Source organism: Manacus candei, unplaced genomic scaffold, assembly GCF_025592945.1.
Source record: "Manacus candei isolate 608988 ecotype Guabito, Panama unplaced genomic scaffold, ASM2559294v1 h1tg000014l, whole genome shotgun sequence".
NCBI lineage: Eukaryota > Metazoa > Chordata > Aves > Passeriformes > Pipridae > Manacus > Manacus candei.
In genome coordinates, this window is record NW_026138062.1 from 10,051,639 (window position 1) to 10,059,768 (window position 8,130).

The 8,130-nt window shown below is 38.9% G+C and overlaps 1 long non-coding RNA gene across 1 annotated transcript; it reads right to left on the reverse strand.

Annotated features, from left to right (window-relative positions):
• Positions 1–3,781: 3,781 nt before the first annotated feature.
• On the reverse strand, positions 3,782–7,111 carry LOC127467605 (uncharacterized). Its single transcript, XR_007903208.1, has 3 exons — positions 6,805–7,111; positions 4,707–4,903; positions 3,782–4,359 (listed from the first exon to the last, which is right to left on the reverse strand). It is a non-coding gene; the product is annotated as an uncharacterized LOC127467605 (long non-coding RNA).
• Between the last annotated feature and the right edge of the window lie 1,019 nt (positions 7,112–8,130).

Consider the following 8,130-nt stretch of genomic DNA (forward strand, 5'->3'; position numbering starts at 1 on the left):
AGAGATTTTTGGCTCAAGTGCCTACCCCAAGAACGCTCCAGCAGACCTCTCTCCGTCTGCTCAGTCTCAACTGGACGCTGGTACCATCTGGGCCATTCCAGATCCACTTCGCTCTGCATTTTGCGTGCTGCTGCCGCTTCATCATCATGGCTGTGCGCCCTAGCCCGTCCCAGGCTACTCCGTGGCTGTGTGTTGCTGTCACCTCTCCAGGGTCATGGCTATTGTCCCATCCCGCTCCAGGCCACCCCTCGGCCCTCACTGTCTCCACTCCAGCGCTGTGCCTGCCACCAGCAGCCTGGTTCAGTCCCTGGTGGCCACTCAATCCCCAGTCCGCCGCCTCTCAGTGGTGGTGGGGGGAACAAACGCTGCAGTCCAGGGGCCTCTCCAAATTTCAGGGTTTCCCCTCGACCATCAGTCTCGGGGGGGGCTCAATTCAGCTGCTATACCATGTCTGGCTCCCCGACCAGAACAGAAACAGGGGAAAAGCCCTTGGCTCCTCTCTCTACCTCATGGCTTCCCTCTAATTCCAGCTACGCCAACAAGCCTTCTTTTCCAGTTTTGTGAATATGTAATTTCCACAGGGGTGTACCAAGCTCTGATTGGCTCACCACCAAAAACACCACTCCTGGAACTAGCCATCTTCCAGCTCCAGGGAGGAAAGTCTTTTCAAGTCATGATACTAGGACATCATGTAAAATTGCTCATTTTCTGGAAACGTTTTTCCTTTAGTATTTTTATTTTACTCAATGACCTTTTTACTTCTAAGTTAAAGAAATCTAGTCCATCACACACAGGATAGTAAAAGGAAACAGAAAAATAGAATTCATGTAATATTTTATATAACATACTTTTTTCTGGGGGAAAATATTACTAAAAAAAATTCAGAGAGGGACATCTGAAGCTGTTTTAATTTATTCTTGAATTCAACAAATAACAAATACCAATACTAAAAACAGGAAATAGACAAACAAACAACCCTCCCTGGTTTTATAAGGTAAAGCTATTTTTTTCTTCTATAGTGATGATGTAAAATAGTAATTGTAATTTCATGGTCTATATTTAAAATAATAAGTTATTAAGAAATAAATCATAGAATTATAGAATATACTGAGTTGGAAGAAACCCACAAGGATCATTGAGTCCATCTCCTGATCCTACACAGGACACCCCAAGAATCAAACCATATGCCTGAAAGAATTGTCCAAATGCTTACTGAAAAATAAAGAGATGTTTATACGGTGTCAGACTTCAGATTGTTCAAGACTATCTCTAGAGTTTTCATTTGTAAAACAAGAAACATTCCTACATTTTAAAATTTCTGACTTGTGGACTTTGTATGCAGCATTGAATATACAGCAGTTGCGTACATAGTTGTCTGTAGAATTTTGAGGACATGTTTCTACTTAGACAGTGAAGACATACGCTGAAAGGTAAAACATAAGTTAATAAAGAATTTTCAGAATAAGGGAATGAAATCCAAGAGCAAAATTTTTAGTATGCTGTGAGAGATAAAATTATCTCCCTAAAACAAATGTGTTTTTTTACAATTCTGATTTGCTCAAATAAAGACAATATTGCATAAAGCTATCCAACAGCTACTATGCAAAGAGACTATGAAATGGGATTGCTTCTGCAGGATTTCACATGAAGGCTAAAACTTCTGGTGTATTGGTCAGTCTTTCAATATATAGTATATTCAAACTTTCAAAGACATTTCTTTCCTTTTAGTACGTTTTCAGTGGTACCTGAATCATAACATCCTGGTCTTATCTCAAGAGTTGACACTGGTCTGTCTCAAATCAATTCTATGGTAGAACATGAAATTAGCATGCAGTTGAACAGAATACATGACGAAACATGCTTATCCTTCATATGTTAGTATGTCAGAATTTAACTCATCTACATATAGCAACTTGATCTATTTCATTCTCACAGGCACCCAAGGCCATCTACAATACCCTAGGATAAGCAAAATGTGGGTTGGCAGTTACAAATTAGGATCTGTGGGAACTTATATCCTCTATCAGCACCTGGAGACATGCAAGGTGCCACTTATTGAGTATTTGATATCTATAAGGGGACAACTGAGTGTTGCCTCAAAAATGAAAAGAATATTAACAGTACCACCTGATAAATCTGTAAGGTTTGGTTTGTTTTCATTATCTTCTGCATCATCAAATAAATGTATATTTCAGATTTTCATGCTCAATCAAGATGAAAACCAATTTTGAAATACTGGACCTTATAGTAAAAGACTATAGAAGAAAAGAAGCTTAGAATTGGAGCCAGTTATTTATTATATAAATGTAAAGGTAAACATCATAGTAATCAGTGAACTTGGAAGACCAAGCACTAGTTTCAACAGGAAAAATTTTTAAAAAAAGTTAAATACTGTTCCTTGGGCATCATCTGAACAACGATTGCAGTAGCAGCACCTTTAAAAATGCTTCTGTATAAATGACTCATTTTAACATGATAGGAATGAAACCTTTCACCTTACTAGCTGGTATGTGGCCTGTGAAAAAAAGTGAAGACATTTTCAGGTAGCTGAAGCTGGTGAAGGAAATTATTCAGCAGGGCAGATACCATCTTGTGTCAGACATCTTAGCAAAACACAGCTGACGTTTTTAACAGCTCATGTTACTTAGTTCATTCCCCTTCTTCTCTTTCTGATCACTGCTTTGGCAGCATCTATTATATTGCTGAAAAGCCCATTTTCATTAAATGGCTGTGGTGATTTGGAGTGACAGTGCTTTTCAGTCACATTAGTAAATGAGCATTTCTCCTCAGCAATCCTCTGAGAAGTGTCAAGAAAAGACCATACTTTCAAAACATTCTGGAATTACACTGTTGGAGTTATGAGATAGCTGGATTACTACTACTACTGTCTTTTGTCTATGGGTCATAATACAGCCTCAATAATAATAATAGTGATAGCAGCAACTTGTTTTAACCCTAGAAAATATTTGGGGAGTGGGGGGGAGGGAGGGTACAGGCGAGAAATATTTTGTGTAATTTTAATGACCATCACAATTAAGATGAGGAGATTAATTCTGCTTCTACCCTGTTATTATGTCAGATGTGCAGTGAAGTTCTGTGTTTGGTGTGTGTATTACTTGTTCTATCCTCATATAAACACTTGACTGATTGCAAGACCGTCCTCAGCAACAGTAAAGAAATAATAAAAAGAAATTCTCCAGACACTTTATGCTCAGATTATGCTTCATGGATTTTTCTATGAAGACAAGTGATGGTGGATAAGGGAGAAAGCTCCTGATAGTATTTATTTAACTAGATTGCTACAATTAGGGTAATAATTTCTCTTGAGGCAAGTAACTTTCCTATGTCACCCACTGTGGTGAAAGGAACAAAAATAATTTCTAGTCCCTAAATGGCAAGTAGCAAGTCAGACATGAGGCATTTCAATTGTTCAGTTCAAAATCACAGTAGGTTAGCCAGTTTCGAGATTACTTGTGCATTTCATACATGTGAGTTACTGTCATCCCAGTTGTGGTATTCTGGGAAAGAGATGGGAATGGGTAATTTAAAATCAGGAGTGGCAACCTGTTCCTGCTCAGGAATTTCAGTCTTCTCCTTAAACAGCAATGAGAAGTGAATAACTTCTCAGCTACTTGGTATGAAGTCAGAAAAAGAACAAATATTTAGTCTTTTACCAATCCTTCTCAAAACCAACAACTGTTGTCAGTCTGACTTGAAGAGGTTGGACAAAATTCTTCTAACACATTCAGAGAAAGCATTATGAAGACTGTGGGTACACTAATACAGGTCTTAGGCCCTTTTGGTTTAACATTGTATACTTGTGTGTATTTGCAAAAGTATTTATGAGAACAGAGAGAACATAAAATAAAAAGATTATGATTTGGAGACCAATATGGATAGCAGAAGGGATGAGATGAGTCCCTGAGCTAACAAATCTTTATTCAGTCAAGCAAATTCTTTATAGAAAACAAACAAAAGAGGTTAGAGTTTTTTTTTTCTGCTTGGTTATCTCCCTCCCTTTCCCACAACATTAAGTTCACAGAATCATTTAGGTTGAAAAAAAACATAGAGATAAGTAGTTCACTAGATGCTGACTTCCCTTCCCTGCAGGAACATCTTTGCTGCTCTGGGAGGATCAGGCTGTGTTGGTTCCTGCTATGCAGCTCCTGGTAGTTTGGGGCATCACCAGCCAAGGTCAGGCATTTATCCTCATACTTCTCTCCCATCTCCAGGATCTTCTCCCAGTTTAAAGAACTTTTCTCCAGCTAGAATCTTTCCTTTATCCTTTCTGGACCCCCTTCTTCTTTCCACAGCCACTTCTTTGTTTCAGAATTCTTTATTTTTTGTAACACTTTCTTTCTGGAACATCAAGTCACTGGTTTACATAATCAAAAATGGACCGTGTGCACAAATGTTCTCAGTTTCGTAATTTCTGGGGGTTTTGTCTTCTGTCTCTTTTAAATGAAAGATTCATTTCTGTTTAATACAAATGTTTTTAAAATTCACAACAGCCCATGCCGGGGGCAGCTATGAATTATCCAGTTTCCCCTTGAAAATTCAAGAATTCAGTTTTGCATATTTTTTCACAAACACAAAAACATCCAGGTAAATTCCATGAGTTTACATCCAAAATTAAAAATTTCCTTTTTTTTCTTTTTCTTTTTTTTCAGTTTCAACACATGGGAGAGGGTCTTTTCCCAGCTTACCTCTTAATAAATAGAATTCTCCAGAGAAGGGGCAAATCCTTTCCATTTACATCTTAGTTGTGAAGTGTTGGTCCACACAATGTCAAGCCGATGTTTTGATCATTTTGTTTTCTGGCTTTGCAAAGTCTGCTAACTCAAGACACAAGTTTCTGCTAAACCAGACAGAGTGGAGAATGCAACTAGAATTTCATCCTCACCTGTAACACATATTGAGCTAACGATTAATTCTTTATATGAGGAAACATGGATTTTTCCTCTAGCTCCTTCATGAAGTCCACAAGAGGCAACCTGAAGTTTTTTCCTGAATAGACTGAAACTATGTATTGTTTGGAGTCTTTCAGGTTTAGAAAGAGCTGAGCAAGTTTTTGGAAAGTTCATCACTATGTACATATTTTATCAAGGTGCCTAAATTCATACACATGCCCAAGCTTTAATCTAAAGAGACAAAAAAAAAAAAAATCATCCCTCTTCCTACTTCATTTTTATAAATTGTTTAATGTCTGAATTGATCCACCAACTGCATCAGCTGGGAGATCCAGTGAAAATTCTCATGGAACATCTTTCTTTGCACCTGCATTAATTGAATGGCAGGAAACATTTCAAACAGTTCTATGGCTGTTAAAAAGAATACAATATTCTAAAGCAAGAGACTACAACACATTGCATCTTGTACCTAGTTCCACATAGAGTAAAAATGCATCAAATATCTTAAAAATAATAGGAAAAATAGAATTAGAGTGTTTAGTATTCTGTCTACAGACAGACAGAATTCACCTTACTATCTGTCCGTTTTTTAGCCTTAAAGTTTTTTTTGTGGGAATGATGGACAGGTTTACACCACAATAAACTAATTAATGGCATGATCAGGTTTCACATAAGTTAAAATTCTCCAAAGAAAGTATAAATATTTAAGTGGTTTAAATATTTGGATTCATCAGTCACACTTCTCTTATTTCTATTACTTTTGGTTTGGTGGGGGGTTTCTGTTTGGTTTTTTTTAATAGTTTTGTTTTTACCATAGATTCTACTAGGAAGGTTGTTAAAGGCTTTGAGGGGAGGATGTAGTTGCAGCTATTTTAATGAAAGATTTAACTCATAGTTATTTAACACATAGTCTGATAAGAATTTCCTAACTGAGGTGGGTGATGTAACTGTTTAATTTCTTTGCTGTTTACTGTGTGTCCTTTTTATGTTGTGTTCTGTTCAAAGCATATGGCAAAACAGCAAAAAAGGCAACCACCTGTTTACCTTATTCTTGGATAGTACTTTCTGAATTAAGTGAAATTGCATAACAGGAAAAAGGAATTGCCATTTTTCTGTAGCCAAATGATTATAAGGTAATGTGGTATCACACAAATAAAGACAGAGAGAAAAAGAACCAAGAAGGAAAAAAAAAAAAGAAATCTTCCTGGAGAAGGACTTTGTTGCAGTACAGTAAGACCCTGAGAGTCTATGTACTCAGATCTCAGCAAAAAGCAAAGTCTTATCCAGGAAGAACGAAGAAAGAAAAATGGTAGATTTTATTTCAGGCTTTTCCATAAATGCAATTCTATTTCTTCTGTTCTGTTTCAAACAATGCTTAATCTCAACGTGTTTTTGAATACATCCAGGTAGGGTTTTTAAGGATGACAATATGTGAAATGGAAAATGTTACAGAAATCTACTGAAAGGAAGGGATATTTTACTCCTACTACATATACAATTGTTCAGTTCCTGATTTTTTGTTGGTAGAATTTTTCTGCTAGGTGTGGTCTAGCTCCATGACCAAGTTTGGAGCTGGCTTCCTGCCAAGTCTCTAAGACCCAGCAAAAGCCTTTCCCTCCCTCCCCCTTTAGTCAAAGGAAAAAAAAAAACTATAGAAACAGAGAAACTGAAATCAACAGAATTATATCAAAATATATATATATGTTTTCACATATATCACAGTTATATACAGTTAAAATCCTATGTACATATTAATATGAGAACCCCAAACAGCTCCCAAAAAAAAAGGGGAAGGAGAAGGGAAAAGGGATGAAAAGGAACAAAAACAAAACAGATATGCACAATCAAAACCTGGAAACTGGCAAAATAAAGGACTAGCAAAATGAAATCTCACCGCTTCCTTTAAGAAAAGCAGGATCGCCAGACACAACCAGCACCCTCCACCTCCTGTGTGGCGAGCAACAAGCTGAGCAGGCCTCAACTCCCGGATAAGCGAGACCAATTGCAGGGACCTGCTGTCTCCCAAGTTCACTGGAGAGAAGAGGGGAAGAGATCTCTCTCTCCGTCTTATTTATACCTCTGTTCACGTAAAGGGATGGAATGGAATACTTCCTTGGTTTTGACCTTGGTTACCAAGGAAGGTCTAAAAATCAAATTACTACACTCCATATTAGCAGATTTCTGTTTGATGAAAAACAAACAAACAAAAAAACACCTGAAGAATGTCTAAATGTTACTTCACATACCTGCCAGATTTCCTACATTTGAGTACCATCTGCTACCCTAAGTATAAAAGCACAATTAATCTTCCTCTGTAACATTAGTTACTCAGTCACCAAGGCAAACAGCTCCAGTTCCAGCACAATCTGCAGAGGAACACTCTGGAGTGGTGGATAGGGGGTCCCTGAACTAGAGGAACCTAAGGGTGAGAAAAGAGCCACTGGTAGCCCCCAGCTCGTGCAACAGCAGCTGACAGGATCTGGGTAGAACCAGCAGCCATGGCTGCCAAGCCCCCCCATTTATAAAAGAAGTACTTAAGGAGCACCAGTGACTAGGATTGCCACCAACAGAATGGGCAAACAGGTACGGCACATCAGCCAGGGCATGATATGGCAATTTGTGTAGAAGGGCATGCAGAAAAGGTGCTGAAGCCCTGCCAGCTCAACCTTGGAGAGATGGCATCCACCCAGAAGAAAACCATGGCCTCCCTAAGCTCTGCACCCACCATGACTTTATGCAGCTGCCCAGACAGAGCTCTGGTGGGAACACACTGCACCCAGGTATAAGCTGCAGGCTGTGCCCTGCTGTTATAGCAGTACCGGATGGGAGCAGTGAGCACACCTGTGGAAGGTGTGCCCAGGTAGAGGGGCACTCCTCTGCTTAGTGACAGAGCTCTAAGAGGGCGTAAGTTGAGGAACATCAGGGGGTCTGAAAGGTAGAACTACTGGAATCACACTGTACCTTCCCCGGGACAGGCCAGGCAGGCAGACAGGATGCAAGATATGGAGGATTCTCTGTCTTCTCTCCACCTGGCTGAATGTGTTGACTTAAGTGATAGAGGGCAATGGTGATAAATTCCTGCCTGGCACAGCAGATGTGCCACCCCTATGATTGCCTCACCTTCCCAGGTGCCATGACGTAACAGGTGCAAGGTTTTGCAAGTGGAATTGAAGAACAACAAGGATGAAAATTGTTCTAGTTAGGTAGTTTTGCTGAGGTT